This window comes from Macrotis lagotis, chromosome 2, assembly GCF_037893015.1.
Source record: "Macrotis lagotis isolate mMagLag1 chromosome 2, bilby.v1.9.chrom.fasta, whole genome shotgun sequence".
Lineage (NCBI taxonomy): Eukaryota > Metazoa > Chordata > Mammalia > Peramelemorphia > Peramelidae > Macrotis > Macrotis lagotis.
The window spans coordinates 295,157,205-295,178,196 of NC_133659.1; the positions used below are offsets into that span (position 1 = coordinate 295,157,205).

Consider the following 20,992-nt stretch of genomic DNA (forward strand, 5'->3'; position numbering starts at 1 on the left):
GAGACTATATAAGCACCTATATGTTTTTTTTAGTTCAGTAGAATGTATGATCCTTTAAAGGAGGGATTATTTCACTTTTATCTTTGAACCCTTAGAATATGTTGATTGATTGACTCAGACCTAATTGTATAATTTTCCCTAGAGACACTTTTTCCCCCCCCAATATCTGTTCCTTCTTTTGTGATATTGAAATCTGTATTCCTATATATGAGAGTCATTTTTCTTTTCTTTTTCTTTTTTGGAAAAAATATTTGGAATGCTTCACGCATTTGCATGTCATCCTTGTGCAGGGGCCATGCTAATCTTCTCTGTATAGTTCCAATTTTAGTATAGTGCTGCCAAAGGAAGCACAATTTTTCTTTCCTTTTGTAAAATCTTATTTATGTACTTACTTAAATCATTTTTATAAATGTGTCCTTGATCTTGCTACAGATGTTCCATCTTCACAGTTCATAACTCTGAAGTTCCTTTAGCTTATTTCTCACCTCATCTCCTTTTATTTTTTTATAGTCAGTTTACCTCTCCCTGACTTCCTAGGCCATCTTTCCTGCTCTGACCTCATTTTTCTCCTTTTAAAAACTCTGTCCTTTAGTTAAGTACCTTTCCCAGTAACCCATTACCTCTCATCCATTTCCAGATCCACAGCTGTTGATTATTCCCATCATCTTCCTTTTTTCTTTCTATTTTTATACTGCTTGAACATTATTGGAAGAAATCAAACAGCCCATAGTGTTCACAATAAATTTGTGTTACTCTACATTCAGCATTGCAGTAAAGTCACATTTTTATTCCTCCCTGATTTCTGTTCTGCTTATCAAAGCAACTTCTCCATGCCTTCCCTTCCCTTCTCAAGCTTCCTACATAAACATCTCCTCCCTCTCTCTCAATAGAAAACCTTGTCTCATACTTCACTTAAAAAAGTCATTTGTTATGAGCTTTCTGTCTTCTCTAGTTTCACATTTTAGTTACCTTAGAAATCCACTTTCATTTTCTTTTCTCTTTTGCTTTTGTTTTATGTATGAAATGGTTCTTTTTCTTGCCAACACCATACTAATTCAATTTTTCCCTGTCCACTGACTCCTTTTCTATGAGTTTCAAACAGGTCCAGATCTCCTGCATTTTAAGAAAAAGATAAAACAAGTTAAAAAATACTTTTTCTTTACTTTAAGCACCTGACACTAGATCTGGCACTTGATAAATGCTTACTGATTTGTTGACTTTGGTCCTGCATTTCTCTCTCTCTACCCTTTCAAACCAAACTCCTAGAAAAATTCATCTCTCTATTCTTGTTACTCTTACTTTCCATTCATTTCTTACCTCCTTGTGTTCTGGCTTCCTTCTGTACTACTTCATGGAAACTTCTTTCTCTGAAATCACCAATGATTTTTTTTTTTATTGCTAAGACTTTCAATCTTTGTTATCTATTCAGTGTTTGACATTTTTGCCAATGGAACCCTTTTGATCTTACCCCCACCTTGAGTTTTTGTGATACTACTGTGTATCATTTTTCTCTTTCTACTCATCATCCTCTTTTGTATGATCAGCAACCATGTCCTGCTCCCCAGGCATGACTGACTGGAGGGCTCTGTCCTATGTATGCCTTCCTTTTTCTCCATGTACTCTCTAATCTAATCTTATTAGCTCTCATGGATACAACTATCATGTCTTTGTTGGTAACTCCCAAGTCCATAGCTTCAACTTCAATTCTTTTCCAACATCACCAAAGACCTGCTTGACCATCTGGATATTCCTTAGGTATATCGAACTCAATAAATCCAATAGAGAACTCATTATTTTTCTCTCTGTCCCTATTTAGAATTCCTTTATTTTTCTTTCTGTTGAGGGCACCACTAAATTTCTTATTACACACAACACTGGGTTTCTTCACAACCCAGGAGTCATGATATCCTCTTTATTCTCATTAACACTCTCATTCCCCTGCCTTTCCAAGTATTATACTGTACAAGCATATTGATTTCACCTCCTCAACATCTATCCATACCTTTCTCTAGACTATATAAACCACAAATACTTTAGTCTAGGCTTGTATCTTTTCTCATCTGAAATGCTGCAATAACCTTTTAACTAATCTCCTTGCATCCAGTCTGTCTCCTTTCCAGCTCATCTTCCACAGAACAACAAATTCATATTCCTTAAGTGTAACTCAGATTTTGTCATTATACTACTCAACAGACTTCAGGTGTTTTCTATTGCCTTTAGAATAAAATGTAATGTCTGTTATTTCTCATTCAAAATACTTTCATCTAATTGAATTTTACTTTTTTCCAATTAAAATCTATATTCTCTCTTGTTCTCTCTTAATCTCCATCCCATTGAAAAAGGAAACATAGGGACAGCAGGTAGCACAGAGAATAGAGCACCAGCCCTGAAGTCAGGAGGACTCAAATCCAGCCTCAGGCACTTAATAAGTACTTAGCTGTTTGACCTTGGGCAAGTCACTTAACCTCATTGCCTTACAAAAACCTAAAAAAAAAAGAAAAAAGAAAAATGGGACCCAGTAATAAAAATTCATAGTCAAGCTAAACAAATATAAGCATCAGTTGTAGCCAAAAAAGGTCTGCCTCATTCACCATCCTAAATTCATCATCTCTGTGTTAGGAGGAAAGTTTCATCTTCTGGAATAGAGGTTGGTCATTATGTTGATCCAAGTTCCTAAATTTTTTCAAAGATGTTTGTTTTTACAATGTTGTTTTTTCCCCTATGGCACAATAGTATTATATCACATTCATATATTATAATTTTTTTCTTTCCATTTCTTTGTTACTATAAAAAGAACTGCTATAAATATTTTTTTGTGCAAATGAGTCCGTTTTCTCTCTTTTAAAAAGAAATTTCTTTAGGGTAAAGGCCCTGTAAGCACAGTCTGAGCATAATTCCATATTCCAGAATGGACTGGTCTACCTTTTAAACTATTTACTTATCACTTTCCCTCAGGCATACTCTACTCCATAAAAATAAATCTCCTTGATATTACTTGTACATAAACTTCCATTTCTCAGCTCTGCTTTTGCACTCTGTTCCAGATACTTAGAGTGCCCTTTCCTTTCCTCTATAGCTTGGAATCCCTAGCTTTTTTCAAGAATCACATGCTATCTCCTTTAAGAGACCTTTCCTGATACCTAAAGTGATTTAGTGCCTTCCTCCCACTGTGCTTATTTTGTATTTATTTCATATTTATTATTCTGTGAACATGTTACATTCACCAATGGAATGTAAACTTCTTGAAGGTCAGTATTGGCTCAGTTTTGTATCTGTCTGATGCCTAATGGGACCTGGAGGATATTATATGCTTTGTGTGTTGTTAATTGATCATTCTCCTCTGGTTTAGTCTGACTAAAGAATCATGAGTGGGAGCTGATGAACCCCTGCCTTTTTAAGTTTTTTTGCAAGGCAATGGGGTTAAGTGGCTTGCCCAAGGCCACACAACTAGGTAATTATTAAGTGTCTGAGGTCTGATTTAAACTCAGGTCCTCCTGACTCCAGGGCTGGTGCTCTAGCCACTGTGCCACCTATATGAGCCCCCTTTTTTTAAGATACTATGCAAAATGTTCTTTCAACTTGGAACTGCTTTTAGTGGTCTGCCTTTGAGGGAAACCCAAGCTAACACTATAAAAACATGATCATTGCCTAGTATCTTCACAGCCATAGCAGAACAACAGTTCTTCATTTCAACCTGACCTCAGGACTTGAGCAAGGGATAAGACTTGTTTGTTAGGATTCCCTGGTTTGGTTTATTTTTTTCCCACTCCCCCTTGGCAGTTTTTATTTTAAATTGATGATTAGCCTGGCAAAGGAGAGAGAGAGAGAGAGAGAGAGAATGATGTATGTGTGAGATGACTTAATTTTAGAGAATTGTCCTAAATCAACCAGACATATCTACTTACAAATAAGCAAAAGAACACTACTTAAATGAAAATAAATCCCTATTCATGGAGTTATCAAAAGAACAGTACAGCAACTTGTCTGAACAAACTTAGGGAAGACAACCTTTTGAATGTAAATAGGGCACAGGAGAAACAGAGCAGGACATTGTGGGACGCATAGTCCTTGATAATTTGCTTGTAGAAAATGTAACTTTTTTTGAGTCATCCTTCCTCTTAAATGATAAAGCTTCCTTTGACCTTATTAAAACCCAAGAAAATTAGTACGAGGCTACTGGACTGTCCATCCAGATTTCTGAGGATAAGTCGGAGTTAAGTAAAAGTTGTCTAGATCCCCTCCAAAGTAATCCAGAACCTTCATGGCATATGGATCCCTGGCATAAAGTTAGGCAAATGTCCTTAACCTTCTTTTGTGTCATGGACCTGTTGGGCAATTGATTGAAATGAATGGACTCCTAAAGATAAGTTTTTCAAAGGCATAAAAATAAATAGATAGGATTACAAAGGAAACCAATTGAAATGCACAAAATCGTGAAAAAGGCCTGTGCCTTTAATACCTGCTTCAAGGTAGGATCAATAGCTTTCTTGAACACAAGAGTTCCTAGCTTCAGTAGTCTACAAGGTCAGGTATCTGCATTGCCTGGCAATGTTCCTGGGAAGGGGTACCAGGATGCCCATGTGGATGAAGATTGCCTCACATTGGAAACGGGCCCTCCAAAGGTACCCGTGGGGATCAATAGTGGGATGGGGCCATTGTACTTCCAGTCTGAATGGAAGAGGGAGAGCCAATTTCCAAGAAAATCAAACCAAATAATAATAAAACAAATAATCAAAAAGTTAGTGAAGCCCAGTTTGAGAATCTGTGGTTTAGACACATATGAAAAAGTTTCAGTGACAAACCTTTTATTTTTATTCAATGATAACTCCATCAAGCATACACAATCAGTTATTTTATATTCTTGTCTTCTGGTATCTTCAGAATTATGATCCTGCTATTGACATTAAAATTCTTATCCTCTAAAAATAATTTTAAAAACAAGTCATAGCTATCTTGGTCCTTCCTAAAATGCTAGTCACAAAACCACAGCAGTATTGTCAATCCCAACATGGGTAACTGGGAACTGCAGTGTCATGGAAACTGAGAAGTTCTTAAAATAGAATAGAAATTGGGTCCCGTTTGTGTGTAAACAAGCTGTTAAAGTTGAAGAATTTAAAAAATATATTTTTTAAATAATAGTCTTGATTCTCTATTTGGTAGGGAGGAAACTTGCTGAAATAAAAAAGAAAAACCTTGGACCTCCTTAATGCAATGGATGAGATGAAGATTTTCTTTCTCCCACTTGCTACCTCAGAGATGATATTTGGATTCAGATTATTTCTTTGCTTTTTTTTATCCATCTGGACTGTAGGTTGACTGCAGATAGCTCTTTCAAAAGGAAAAAGTTAAAACTTACTGGAATACATCTATTCCCCCCCCAGCCCCCACCCTCATTGAGGTAAGTTAGTATTTAAAATTAAGACACTGTCCCCTTAAGAGCAGAACCTAGATTAATTGAATAAAAAGAAGTAATGAAACAAAATAATTTTCTAGCAGGAACTTTTCTGCAATTTACTGAAAAATTTTCATCAGCACCTAATTTATTTGTTTTCCTTTCTCAAAAAAGTGATTTTTATGTATATATATATATATATGGTCATGTTTTCAGTAAAGAACATATAGAAAAATTTCTTGAGTAAATTGTATTTCAAAAAACTTTTTTATAAATCTAAACTAATTAACCATCAAGAAACCTCACATATACCAAGATAGAATTATTTTTCTAACTGGTTTCTCAACTCAGCATTAATTTACATCTTCCATATTTTCAAATTCTTTATATTTATCATTTTTGATGCTATATTTTTATTTGTATACTAGTTTTTGTTTTGCTTTTCCTCAATTGCTAGGTACGTGATTTGTTTCTAGTTCTTTGTGATTACAAATACAGATAGATCTTTTTTCCTCCTGTTTTCAATAACACCTTTATATTCTAAGCAAGTGGGATTACAGGTTCAAAAGATCAAAAAAATCATTGGCTTAATAATTTTTTTTAAGTTTTTTTTTGCAGGGAAATGAGGTTAAGTGGCTTGCCCAAGGCCACACAGCTAGGTAATTATTAAATGTCTGAGGCTGGATTTGAACTCAGGTACTCCTGACTCCAGAGCGGGTGCTCTATTCACTGCACCACCTAGCCGCCCTGGTTTATAAATTTTTTTTTGGTTTATAACTTTTAATAGACAATACCATAATACTTTCCAAAGAGGTTGCATCAATTCACAACTTTATTAGCAGCATAATAGATCTGTTTCTCCACAATTTCATCAGCATGGTATGTTGTCAATTATAATTATTTTTGTCATTTTTGATGAATGTATGTTGGTATTTCAGTTATTTTAATTTAGATTTCTCTGAGTTGTAGTATTTAAAAATTTTTGGTACCTAATGATTATTTTTTCTCTCAGTATTATTTGTTCATATCCTTTACTACTTTCTTATTGGAGAATAGATAATTCTTTTATAAATTTTTATCTTTTCCTTCTAGATTTCAATCAGAAATTTAGGATAAATATTCCCCCCCCCCAGCTTTTCCATTTTATTCTGAATGCAGTATTTTCTGTTGTATAGAAATTTTCAATTTTATAAAATCACATCTACCAAAATAGGTAGCACAGTAAATAGTACACTGGCTCTGGAATCAGGAGGACTGGATTTCAAATCAAGTTTCAGACACTAATTAGCTGTGTGGCCCTAGGCAAGTAACTGCCTCCCAAAACAAAATAAAAGCTCTTTAAAACTATTCTTTAAATGGTTCTCTCTATGTTTTAGAGAAAATACTGACTTTTAAGAAGTCTTCTCCATGGGGTGGCTAGGTGGCATAGTGGATAAAAGCACTGGCCTTGGAGTCAGGAGTACCTGGGTTCAAATCCGGTCTTAGACACTTAATAATTACCTAGCTGTGTGGCCTTGGGCAAGCCACTTAACTCCATTGCCTTGCAAAAACCTAAAAAAACCAAAACAAAACAAAAAAGAAGTCTTCTCCAAACATATAAATGTACTTATATAAGTTTTGTATAACTCTCTCTCACTCTCACTCTCACTCTCACTCTCTCTCTCTCTCTCTCTCTCTCTCTCTCTCTCTCTCTCTCTCTCTCTCTCTCTCTATTGCTGAGGCAGTAGGGTTAAGTGATTTGCCCATCCAGGGTCACACAGCTAGTATCAAGTGTCTGAGGTCACATTTGAACTCAGGTTCTCCTGACTCCGGGGCTAGTGCTCTTTCCACTGTGCCATCTAGCTGCTGCAGATCATCTAAGTCATTGATATATTTTGACATTTTTTGTAAATGGTATTTCCTCTATTTCTTTTGTATTTTGTTAGTGATATGGAAATGTTGATGATTTTTGCAGTCCTATTTCACAAGCTGTTATCTCTTTAAGTCTGCTTTTTATATTGGTTAATTTTTATTGAATCACTTGGGTTTCTAAGTATAATAGAACAAAAATAGGGAAAGCAACTGTACTAAGGCAAATATGCCTTCAGCAGATCTGTGCTGGAGGTGAAACAAGTAGGGATGCATAGAAGTATTAATTCACAAAGTGTCTGAAGGAGAAGATACCAAAAAAAATCTCATTCCTTCTAAAAAAGGTGATTGAAGAAACAACATCAATGATAAAGCTTTATTTCTAATTTGTCATTTAATAAAAAATGAAAATAATACACATGTAATCAAAAGCATCTTTGTTTTTGACAGTTAGGAAACAGAAAGGCTTTCATAAGTAGTATTTAACAGCAAACTTTTTTTATTTTATTGATTTCTCTTATTTCTTAATTTTCTTCTTTGTGCATGCTTTTTATATATTAATTTAATTATTTTTTGAATTTCATTGGTTAAGAATTGAACTCTGATTTTTTTCTTGTTAATCTGTATTTAGACATTTAAACTTGCTTCTAAATACTGTTTAGACTGCAACCTATTGTCATATGTTGAATTTATAGTCAGTATAATATTGTATGAGAATAAGTTTCTATAATTTTTTTCCTTCAGCCCAGATATTATTTATCAAGTCATTTTTATATTTCCATATAGCATATAATGGTTGATCTTATTTTTATTATTCATTATTATTTTTGTTGCATTATTATCTATTGCTGATCAATTCTGTTTTTCTAACTTTTGCATGTTACAGAGTGCTATCTTTTTAAAAAAAAATTCAGGTGTATTTGAAACTTTAACTTTTGATACTCTAATGGTAAGATACTTGATCAATAACCCAAACTTTTTTTGTAAGTAAAGATATGAGGTTACAATCTGGAAATTTTCATTAGTAATGAAACCTATCCTTCATTCAACTATAATTATCAAAATCCACTTCTTTAGCACTCTGTTTTGAACCCACAACTTTTTTCAAGTTTATATTTTTATTTGATTTATCATATTCCACCAATGGAGTATTAAGGTCTCCAGAGAATATTATTTATATATCTAATTCCTTTTACAACTCAATTAACTTTTCCTTTATGAATTTAGTTGCTATACGGTTAGGACAATAGATTCTTAAAATTATATTCTCTCTTCAGTAGTACTGTTAGGAAGGATGATAGGTCCTTATTTATTTTTCTTAATAGTATGCTCTTTGTCCCAGACTATGACTACTGAGGCAATTGTACTCAGGGAGACCTCAGTAGAAGTTTGACTTCGGATTCTTGCTAGCTGTGTGACCCTGGGCAGGTTACTTAACCTCTTATTTCTTTGATTAACTCCCGTATAATACAAGGACCTTAAAGAATATTGTGAGGACCAAAAGGGATAAGAACTTAAATCATAAACACTATGTACGTAATTATTCCCTCTCTACACTTTGAAGACAAATCCAATACAGAGAGGACCATTATCTAGAAATTGGTTGCTATATCTAAAATTCCTCTCAGTTCTGTGTTTTCTTTTTGTCTCTATTTTCTTTTGTTTTATTATTTAAGGCAATGGGGTTAAGTGCCTTGCCCAAGGTCATACAGCTAAGCAATTATTATATGTCCGAGACCAGATTTGAACTCAGGTCCTCCTGACTCTAGGGCTGGTGCTCTATCCACTTCGCCATCTAGTTGCCCCTTGGCTCTACTTTTGATAGATGGCTCAGTGGTTTAGGGTGCATAAGATGAGTTCAAATCCTGTCTTTAACCCTATGTGACTGGGTAAGTCCCTTAGGCTCTCTCAGCCCTCTTCTGGTAATGAGAGAGTTAGAGATGGTCTTTATATAGATAACAAGATAGTTACATCATTTATTAAGTGCTTTCTATGTAGTAGGCACTGTACTAAAAACAGGAATACAGAGAGAGAGTCACCTCTGCCATAGCACTTGTTTTTGAAAGCATGAATTTCTTCTATTAAGATAGATATATTAAGGAATAAATTCTTTCTTTGCTTATTCGGTGATAAATATCAAGGGAACTCATTAAACTGCTCTACTGCACTATGATAGTAGCAGCACTGCTTACGACACTCATTGCCAAGAAAAATTTGTCAAAGTAAAATGCCATAATTTGTTTGTACCTTCAGGTACAGTAGGAATTATGGGCAAAAGAAGGCGGGATCACCCCTTCCAAATTCCCCACTTTTTATTAGACCCAAAGCTTGGGCTAGTAGTTGTGACCTCCTAGGACTCCACTTTTTCAGTTCAGGACCAGTCCCTGAGACTCTGGAGCAGGTCCAAGAGTAGCTCAGGGTTGTGGATTCTGTTGACCTTATTTATTTATTTTAATATTTTTGTGTTCCTGAATTATTTGACATGCATAAACTGTTCTATAACTTTTTTTAGGGTTCCATATTTTTTGTGTCATTTTTAGGAAGGCATCTATCTTGTTAACAAATAAGAAAGTTCTTGACTTTTAAGGAAAGACAACACACACACACATATGTATCAGAGCTGAGGGATGTAAGCAGAGACCTTACCAGTGAGAAGGAGGTGATTGTGATGGTCTGAGTAGAGAAGATTTGGTGTGAAGTAGTAGGGGAAATGGTGCAGAGGTCGGGGCCCAGGAAGTTTGTGGGATTCGTATGTGTGCTGGTTGGGTTTAGACTTCCTTTTAAAATGCTGATCTGGAGAGTTAGGAAGTTTGAGATTTCATTATACTATGTTTCTCTACCAGTATTTCCATTTATTTATTTATCTACTTCGCTATCTATCTATCTATCCATCTATCTATCTATCTATCTATCTATCTATCTATCTATCCATCTATCTATCTATATTTCTTTCTATTAATTTATTTATCTAGCTACTCATCCATTAATTCATTCATCTGTTCATTTATTTATTTTCCAATTACATGTAAAGATAGCTTTCAATATTCATCCTTTGGCAAACTTTTGAGCTACTGCCCTCTCTTCCCAACCTCTCCCCATGGCAGTAAACAATCTGATACAGGTCATACATGTAAAATAACATTTAACATTTTTCATATTAGTCAAGTTGTGAAAGAAGAACTAGTATTAAAGGGGGAAAACCATGAGAAAAAAAGAAAAAACATAAAAGAAGTTTAAAAAGGAAACAGTGTGCTGTGGTCTACATTCAGAATCCATAGATATTTTCTCTCTGGGTATGGAAGGCATTTTCCTTAACAGGTCTCTCAGGATTGTCCTTGATAACTGAACAGCATCCAACCTAGTTGATCATCCCAGAATGCTGCTATTAGTTTGTATTATGTTCTCTTGGTTCAACTGTACCAACCATGCATTAGTATCCCAGTTTTTTCATATTCTCTCCAACATGGTTAATTTCTTTTTTTTATTTTAGTCAATCCAATAGGTGTGAGATAGTACCTCAGAGTTGCTTTAATTCACATTTCTCTAATCAATAATGATTTGAAACATTTTTGCATATGACTAGTTTTAATTTCTTTATCTGAAATCCGCCTGTTCATATCCTTTGAAATTTATCAGAGAATGACTTGTATTTTTATAAATTTGATTCAGTTCTCTATATATTTTAGAAAGGAATACTTTATCAGAAACACTAGCAGTGAAAAATTGCTTCCCAGCTTTTGATGTTTCTTCTAATCTTGGTTACATTGGTTTTATTTGTGCAAAACCTTTTCAATTTAAAGTGGTCGAAAGGACCATTTTGCAATTTATGTTCGTTATCTTTTCTTGATCATAAATGTCTCTCACTATTTAAATCATTGTTATAGTTCACCCTAATCTCCTCAATAGTTCTTTTTTATTCTAATCTTAGTGACATAGTTTTTGTGAAAAGAAGTACCTTCCTGATATTAGGTCATACAATATGTGGTAGTCATGAATTTTCTTCTTTTGAAGCATGTTTTCCTGATATTTTTTGTATCTATATCTTTTAATACAACTATATATAATAGGTATTAACATATAATTTTTCATTCATAAAACATAATTTTTCAAGATTGAAATTTTCTTATTATTTTATTCAATTAATAACAAGTATAATAGTTACATATATTAAATTAAGTTTGACTCACTAAACTGTAGGGGATTTTAATTGCTTATATAAAGTAGGAGAAAGGTAGCTAGCTTCTTTTTTTCAGTTCTGCTCCCAAACTTATCTGTTTAGCAACCAGACACATTTTGGGGACCTGAGAAAAATATCCTGATCCCAGTTCTACCCAAATCCTTTGCAGTTTTGTTTGTGGCAGATGATGTTTTTTAGGGTTTTTTGGCAAGGCAAAGGAGTTAAGGGACTTGCCCAAGGCCACACAGTTAGGTCATTATTTAAGTGTCTGAGGTTGGATTTGAACTCAGGTACTCTTGACTCCAGGGCCAGTGTTCTATCCACTGTGCCACCTTAGCCTCCCCGAAGATGAATTTTTTAAAAACAGAGATGTTGTTTTCCTCCCCTGTGATATTCTTTTTCAGTGTACTGACTGGCAGAGGTAATATGACCAAGTCAATAATGCCAAGTAGGAAGACCTAAATTCAAATCCTCCCACAGGCACTAACTCGCTGTGTGACCCTGAATAATTTGCTTAACGTCTGTGTATTCTGGTAGTTCTAGAGAGTTTATCCATAGTTATAAATAGGTTACTTATGCATTCCAATCTATATTGATGAAAGATTTACTTTTTTTTTGGTTGTTATTGCCTGCTGTACTTTGTACTTGCCATCCATTTTTTAAAAAATGGCATGACCCTTGCGTAGCAAATTGGACCTGTTGTTACCTGTTGTTGCCAATTTTTTTTTTACATTATCTATACTTAGAGTTCCATCTATCAAAAGCCAAAGATCCAGGCAGAGCTGGGGAGAAAAGAACATGGTGGCCACCCAGGAATAGAACCTTCCCCAAAGCTAATCATATTTATGGTTGACTCGTTCATTTTCTAATCTTTTTGTTTACACTTACTCTGAGTGATGGATAGGTTTGGAGCCAGAAGGACATTACAGATTATTTAGTACAGGCCTCTTTCATTTGAAAGAAGAGAGACCTAAGGCCTCAAAACTTGGACATCCACCCAGGTGGATCCAGGCCCTTTTTCTGGTACATCATATTTCCTCCCAAATCTTCTCTCAGGGAAGAAATGTGTTTCCACTTTGAGTTGTAAGAAAATGTTGTCTTACTACTTCTAAAATGTACTTTATATTTTTGTTATAAACTTAATTACCAACAAAAACATAAAGTATTATAGCATCTTAGTTCTGAAACTTGAAGGGATCTCAGAAGCTCTTAAGTTTAATCTTCATATTTTAAAGGCAAAAAGTCTGAGGCCTATGGATCTCAGGTTAAGTGACTTGTCCAGGGTCTCTCATGCAAAACAATCAGATTACCTATGAAATCCTAACCATACATACCTTGCATTTTGTTTTATTCTTATTATTACTGATATTATTTTTAAAAATAATTAAATTTTACAATTTAGAACAATTATAGCTTGCATTCATATGGTACTTTATTTCTTTTAATAAGGAATGACTTATGTTTTTATTCAAGTCATTTCCCTGTAAACCTTGTCTCTTATATACCCCTCCCCTTCTTTGTAACAAAGGAAAATATTTAAGCAAATCTTATTTTAAATGAATAGATAAGTAGAACCAAATATTTTGTGGTTGTTAAGGTGAGACTCTTTGTGACCCTATAGACCACAGAACACCTGACCCTTCTATCCTCTACTGTCTCTCAAAGTCAATCCAGGTCCATGTTCACTGTTTCTGTGATGCTATCCATCTCCTTTTCTGTATCCTTTCTTCCTCTTCCCTTCAATCTTTTCCAACATTGGTTTTTTTTAAATGAGTCCTGTCTTCTCATTCTGTGACCAAGGTATTTAAGCTTCAGTTTCTAGTAAATAGCGTGAAGTGTTGACTGGTTTGACCTACTTGCTGTGAAAGGGACTCTAAAAAACACATTAACCAACAAACAAAATGAACCCATGTGAAATTGTTGCTCTTCTTCTTAATATTATTATTATCATTTTGAATTAGACCAGCAGCTAGATGACTCTGTGAATAGAGAGCTGGGCCTGGAGTCAGAGAGACCTGAACTCAGATCCAGCCTCAGACACTTACTAGTTATGACCTTGGACAAGTTCCTTAACCTTTCTTTGCCTCAGTTTTTCCTCTTCAGTCACTTATTAGCTGTGACCTTGAACATGTCACTTAACTTTTCTTTCCTTCAGTTTTTCCTCTTCAGTCACGTATTAGTTATGACCCTGGACAAATCACTAAACCTTTCTTTCCTTCAGTTTTCCCCTCTTTAGTCACTTAATAGCTGTGACCCTGGACAAGTCACTTAATTTTTCTTTATCTCAGATTTTCCTCTTCAGTCACTTATTAGCTGCGACCTTGAACATGTCACTTAACTTTTCTTTCCCTCAGTTTTTCCTCTTCAGTCACTTATTGGCTGTGACCTCGGACAAGTCATTTAACCTTTTTTTTGACTCAGTCACTGTGACTCTGGACAAGTCACTTAACTTTTCTTTGCCTCAGTTTTTCCACTGTTTCTACCTCCCGGGGTTGTTGTGAAGATCCAGATGAGCTAATAATGAAAAAGTCCTCCAGATAGTGGCTGGGACCCAGTAAGTATGAGCTACCACTATTATTGTGATTTTTCTTTCATTCTATAGTGGATTCTCGATGAGGAACTGCAGTTGAAGCAGCTTTTCCAGGGCCACAGAAAGATTATTGAAACCCAAGTTTTCCTGCCTTTCTTATAAAATATTTTCCTTTAAGTACTCATTTTCCCCTTCTAGGTCATTATTATTTGTAGCTTTTGCTTCCCGCCATCATTGAAAGTCTTTTTCCTGAGACCACCTTCCAGTTCCCAGGGTAGTTCCATGTTCAGAAGGGAGCCCCCGGAAGACGATTGGGGCCTGGCTTGAAACCTCTCCCATTTGCGGCCTTATCTGGCCAGAGCTGTTTTCCTGTTTCCCTGCTGCTCCCCACAGGAAACCACCCTCGCCCCCGCTTAGCATCACCCTGGGAGGGAGGAGGAGGGCTGGCCGAATGCTAGCAGGACCGAATAGGCTCCAGCCCCTGCAAATGACCACAAGAGACTCCGAGGACTCGTCCCTGATCAAGTCCTCTTTTCAACCCTAATAAGGGGAATCAAGCCAACCCCACGTGAGCAGAGGATACATGGGGCTCTATTTTCTCCATTTTGTTGACTTAGCAACAACCTTGGAGTGGAGAAGGCTATTTTAGGATCCAAACCGTTATTAATCTATAAGCAGTCAAACCTGGTCTTCCTCTGCTTAGCCAGAAGGTTGCCCCAAATGTTGATTTACATAGTAATATATTCCTCTAGAAGCAAATAAGGCCAATGGCAGTCACTTTAGGGGCCCTGCTGGGTCTCATGCCTGGCTTCTCCTTAAGAGACTCCGTGTCACTCTAAATCCTAAAATATAAAAATGGTAGAGGTCATAGATGACTGTGTTTTCCCTCCACTCACATCTTTTTCCAGTGTGTAATAAGAGAGTGAAGCTCAAAGCGATGGTGGAGTAGCTGGGGGGACCCAGTGGGACCTGTGTTTCCTGAATCCAAGTCTCAGACGCTAGTCCGTGGGTAAGTCACTTAACTCCTTTGGCCTCAGTTTCTTCAGCTGTAAAATGATCCGGAGAAGAAATGACAAACCATTCCAGCAACTTTATCAAGAAAAGCCCAAATGGAGTCACAAAGAATCAGACATGACAGAACGACAATGAATGGACCCAGGATTTGGCTATGAAGATGTGATTTACTTGGGGACATGATTAGTAACTTTGACTTTGACAATGACTACGGATACAACTCAACATTTATCTTTTTTTTTTGGTTTTTGTTTTTTGCAAGGCAATGGGGTTGAATGACTTGCCCAAGGTCACACAGTTAAGTTAGTATTAAGTTTCTGAGGTCAGATTTGAACTCAGGCTCTCCTGACTCCAGGGCTGGTGCTCTATCTACTGCACCCCTGACTGCCCCAACATTTATCTCAATCCCTTCAGATTGACTTTCAATCCCAAGATCTAACCCATTGATAGTGTTATGTCCCTGCCATGAAAACAGAAAGGTGGTTCATAGCTTATCTTTAACAAAAGAAAGCAAATGTTTAGAAAATGTTTAGAACTTGCAGACAAAGAAGCAGGGGATGCAGGAGTGGATTGGGTAAGTCAGAGAGATCAGGGTGTTATAGGGGTAAGGGTGGGAAGGAGCACCTATTAGATTTTATATAGATGATGGGAGATGCTCATGGGATGCTTTGGAGATGCCAGGATGGTGAAAAAGCTGAAAAGTATGGAAACTCTCAGTTGCTTTATGATTAACAACTTTTCTGGCAGCCAATCGGAGGGACCCTACCTTGCCTATAGCATACCTGTTCTACTGTGACCTCCAGAATGTCCCAATCTTGGATCTTCCTTGACCTATATACTGCCTAAATTTCCCTGATGAAAGAACTTAAGATAGACACAAGATTTCCAATGAGAGTTGATGTAACAATTTATTGAGATGTGACAACATGGTTTCTTGTAAGACCATGATAATTCCCTCTTCTGGTTTTTCCCTAAGGATCATAGACTTGGAGGGTTCTTGGTTGAGAGTCCTGATTTTCTCTTCTTGTTTGTTTGGGTTTTGCTTTGGATTTTTGCAAGGCAGAGTTTTTAAGTGACTTGCCCAAGGTCACACAGCCATGTAATTATTAAATATCTGAGGTCAAATTAGAACTTAGGTCCTCCTGACTCCAGGGCTGGTGCAACCCCTGATTTTCTCTTCTTAGAGCTCCTATCAACAAGGACTCTGCAGTCAAAGAGGACCCAATTTCAAATCCTACCTTTGATGTTATTACCTATGTGACCTTGCCTGAGAAGCAAATAAGTCACTGAATTCATCTGGGTCCTCAGGTTCAGGGTTTGGTCTAGATGACCTTGAACAACTTCTCCATTTTTTTCTCTTTCTAGTCCTGCATCAGTTGATTCAGTAGTAACCCTAGTGGAGGGTCAATAGACTCATCAGATAACCACCCCTTCATTTATGGATGAAGAATTGATATTCATTTTCATACCCACTTAGGTGTATCCAGGTAAACCAGATAGTATTCCCTCAAACAAACCTAGGAAAAAACACCTACTGTTCACAGCATTGACTGCCTCATCTTACTCATCTTCTGGAATGCCTCTTAATGAACCTCAACAGCTTCTCATAGCTTCCATTTCCTTCTCCTTTTTCATTTCTACAACTATCTTGTAAAGTTTTCTTGACATTCCAAATGTCCCTCATCAACTCCTCCAGGCCATGATAAGGCTCTATTTTTCCAAAAAATAGCTTCTTAATCTCTCCAGATTAAGGAATAACAAAGCAGAGGACCTTTTCCTCAAAAAAAAAAACAAAACCCAACAACCAACCAAAGAAACAAAAACCCAATCCAAATCTATGAGAATGGTCTACTTATCATTGAGTGAATTTAGTGTAACCTTGAGGAAAGTCTAAGTAAGAAGTATTTAAGAAAAACAAACACAAAGAGAACAGAAGCTTTCTAGTCATGTAATTGACTAAGGCCTTCTCTTTTCTTTAATTACCTTATAATTACATATCTATGTAATTATACATACACAAATATATCTCCACATAAATGTGGCTCTCTCTATATAAATGTATAAAATGTATAAATGTATAAAAATACAAATGTTTAAATGTATACATAAAAATGTATAAAAGTACAAATATCTGTATATATATATATGTGTATATATATATATATATATATATACATATTGTGTATACAATGTACACATTGGATCATCTCAATAGAGTGAAAGCTTCTTTCAGGATAAGATCTGCTTTGTTTTTATCCTATATTCCCAAAGGCTAGTGCCATGCTGGTCATATAATAAATGCTTTAAAAATTATTGGATGTGGGTGATTGACAGGTACAGTGAATATGACATTCCATTGTCATGGCATTGATTGTTGACTAATGTAGCCTCCTCAAATAAAAGATCTCTCATGTTAAGATCATAAAAGGAAGGAATACAAATGAAACATTTTAAAATGATTCATTTGTTGTTTGTACCTCATTTCCAAAGAGGATCAATGGCATCATGGGGTTATGTCTTGCTTGAATTGGATTTAAGTGAGGTTGAGCTGCAGAAAGTCCTCTGTCTCATTCTCTCTTCCTGAGTCATTGGAATCCAGTGATGAAATGAAAGCCAAAACAACTGGCAACAGCCCAGGATGTAGTAGATGACCTTGGTGTCTCTGATGTCTGACCAAGCTCTAAGCATCGACTTTAGGTGCCTTCATGGCCATTGGAACAAATTGTTCTTATCTACCCATTCTGAGATGGGATGTCTTCACATGCTTAAGGTAAGCACCCCCATAGGTCATCCATGAGTTTGATGTCTCTTGCTTACCCTCAAACTGGTTTAGTTCATCTGCTGAGATGTTTTCCTGGAGTGTGGCCCCTGTACTTACTACAGTTTCTTTGAGCCGCAGGTGAAAGTTGAGTGCCAGTGAGACACTAAAAGTGAATGAGCGGACTTGAAAAGGGCTTGGCAAGCCCTCACACAGGAAAACACAGAAACAAGTTGAGGATGATACAGATGAACTAGGCTATTTTGCTATTATTCTGTTAAATTTTGTATATTCTTAAAAATTCAAATAGTATGAAAATTGTTTCACATATAATTAACTTTTCTGACTGCCTTTGGAATATTGTGATGTTAATTTCACTATCAAAAATAAAATTAAAAAAATGAGATTCCTCATGATTTTCTGACAAATAGGACCATGTTGAAATCTTCAAAAAATTTCTGAATGTCAGAACAAAGATGAGGCAAAAACCCAAGGAAATTATGCTCACTAAAGGTTTTTACCTTCAATAAGGGATGAAATAGAAGCAGGGTCTAATGGAAGAGGAAATCTCTGTGTGAAAGATAGCATGCTGATTATATCAAAGAAAGTCATTTTCCAATGAGATCCATTATTTCTCAAAGAGATCAGCAAGTCCGTCCAAAACAATAATAACAAAAATAATAACAAAGAATATTGTCCAGATTACTGCATGTAGTTGGTTAGACTGTCAGTTGAGTTGTCCATTATTACACATATCTTGGGCAGACCTCCAGGTAGAAAATAATCTGATTCTAGAACTTAATTGGACCTGAAATTCAGTTAAATTTGAAAAGTGTTGCCATTTTAATCAACAAGCAATTGTTTAATAGTTGCATTGTATCTGACAGTGTGCTAACGGAGTAGGCAAAGACAAAAAGTGAAATAGTATCCTTAAGGAGTTTAAATTCTAATTGAACATGATTGCACTCAGTGATCCCAGGTGTCTGTTTTTTAAATTTATTTTTATTTTTTATGTTTTTGCAAGGCAATGGGGTTAAGTGGCTTGCCCAAGGCCACACAGTTAGGTAATTATTAAGTGTCTGAGGCTGGATTTGAACTCAGGTACTCCTGACTAGGGTTGGTGCTGCATCCACTGTGCCACTTAGCCCCCGCCCCCCAAGTATCTCTTACAATAAACCAGGTCTGACTCTGGTGGTTAAAGTTCAGGATTAGAATGAAATGAAAACACTTTCAGAACATTTAATATTTAACAAAGCATGGAAAAGACATTCTGAGAGGTCACACCATTGATTCAATTTAGCATAGTTTTCTTATCTCTGTTAGTTATGGTGGTGTGTCAGCCTAAAGTAGTCACCCTTGACTCTGTGTTGTGGGCTGACTTCTTTAATTAGGCCATCAGGATATTACTTCATTATCTCCAGCATTAATGCTCTGGACCAATCTAGTATTGGGGAAAGACTTATTATCTCTTAGTGGAAATTTCGCCAAGGGCTATTACTTCTATTCCTTTATTGGATCAAAAATCCGTCTTTTCCCTCCCCCAACAGTAATAGTCTCTGGGTGATGAATCATAGCTATGAATCATGAAATATCATACACTAAGATGAGTTCCATTGGAGTAGACCCAAAAGGCTTGAGAAAAATGTATGGTGGGTATGAGTAGGGAGCAACATAATGTCAACAATGATTTGCACACAAGAAATGGCACAAAGCCAAAATATATTAGGGACAAATATTATAGGAAAAGTAAGTGGATTGATTGTTTGTGTGGTAGAGATAATCAGGTGGTGCTCTAGCATCTCTTAAATAATGGACCATACAAATCTTCAGTGTATTTGACAGATCTATAAAGGACTTAAGGGAGGCTTTCGACAAAAATTACATGGGATGAGTTCTGGTTGTGTTGTGCTCTGCATCGCGAAGGCAAAAATCACAAGAGTGAAATCACAGATCCATGGAAGTAGGAAGGAATGCTATTACTCATGTCAACCTCTATGCCTAAAATGTTCTTACCTGTGTCCTGACCTATCCAAGCCCTAGCCATCCTTCAAAGCCTAGTTTGTCACCCACCCCATGAACCTTCCTTTAAATCACCAACAGAAAATTATACATATCTCTTTGGGACTTTTTCTAAAGTTTGGTGGTACTTCTAACATGTTACAGTTGGCCTTGTTTTATGTTTATATGTTTTTTATTTTTAAATTTTATTTTTTTCCTTCAATTACATGCAAAGATAGTTTTCAACATTAATCCATTTGCAAGTTTATGAGTTTCGCATTTTTCTATCACCTTCCCTTCCCTTCCTCCTCCCCATGGTGGCCAACAATCTGGTAAAAGTTGTATCTGTACAATTGTGTTTAATGTATTTCCATATTAGTCCTGTTGTGAAAGAAGAATTAGAACTCTCCATTAGAACATGTATAAGAAGGAAAAAATATAAAAGAAGTTTTAAAAAGGTGAGTATCATATGATTTGCTCTGCATTCAGAATCATAGCTTTTTCTCTGAATGTAGATGGCATTTTCCATAATAGGTCTGTCAGGATTATCCTTAATCTCTGAACTGCTGAGAGGAGCTGTGACCATTATGGTTGATCGTCTCATGATGTTGCTGTTCATGTGAAAAATGTTCTTTTGGTTCTGCTCACTTCACTCAGCATCAGTTCATGCAAGTCCTTCTATGCTTCTCTAAAGTAGGGTCACTCATGATCTCTTTCAGAATCATAGTGCTCCATAACATTCACAACTAATTGATGGTCATCTCCATAATTTCCAATTCTTTGGCACTACAAAAAAAGCTGCCATACAATTTTTTGTACATGGGGGTCCTTTTCCCCTTTCTTATGATCTCTTTGGGATATATAGACCTACTAGTTATATTGATGGATCAAGGGAGGAGCATTTTGGTAACTCTGGGCATAGTTCCAAATAACTCCAGAGGGGTTGGATCAATTTACAACTCCACCAACAGTGCATTAGTGTCCCAGTTTTTTCACATCCTCTCCAACATTGATAATTTTCCTTTTTTGTCATTTTAATTAATTGGATAGGTGTGAAGTTATGACTATTTATTTGTGAACGCCTATGCTCTCCATTGAACTCCAGAGCACTGGGAAAAATATTCAAGATTTCTAGAATAACTGGACTAACTCTCCACCTTTGCAAAACAAAGTGGATGAGAAACACACACAGTTTTAAAAATATATCATCAAGTCAATTCTTCATCATCAGATCAGTATATCTTGAAAAAAACAGTGTAGATAGAGAATTTGCTG

The 20,992-nt window shown here is 36.0% G+C and overlaps 1 non-coding gene across 1 annotated transcript; it reads right to left on the reverse strand.

The window, feature by feature from the left end:
* Nucleotides 1-245: 245 nt before the first annotated feature.
* On the reverse strand, nt 246-350 carry LOC141515634 (U6 spliceosomal RNA). The gene has a single exon (XR_012476396.1). It is a non-coding gene; the product is annotated as a U6 spliceosomal RNA (small nuclear RNA).
* Nucleotides 351-20,992: the final 20,642 nt, after the last annotated feature.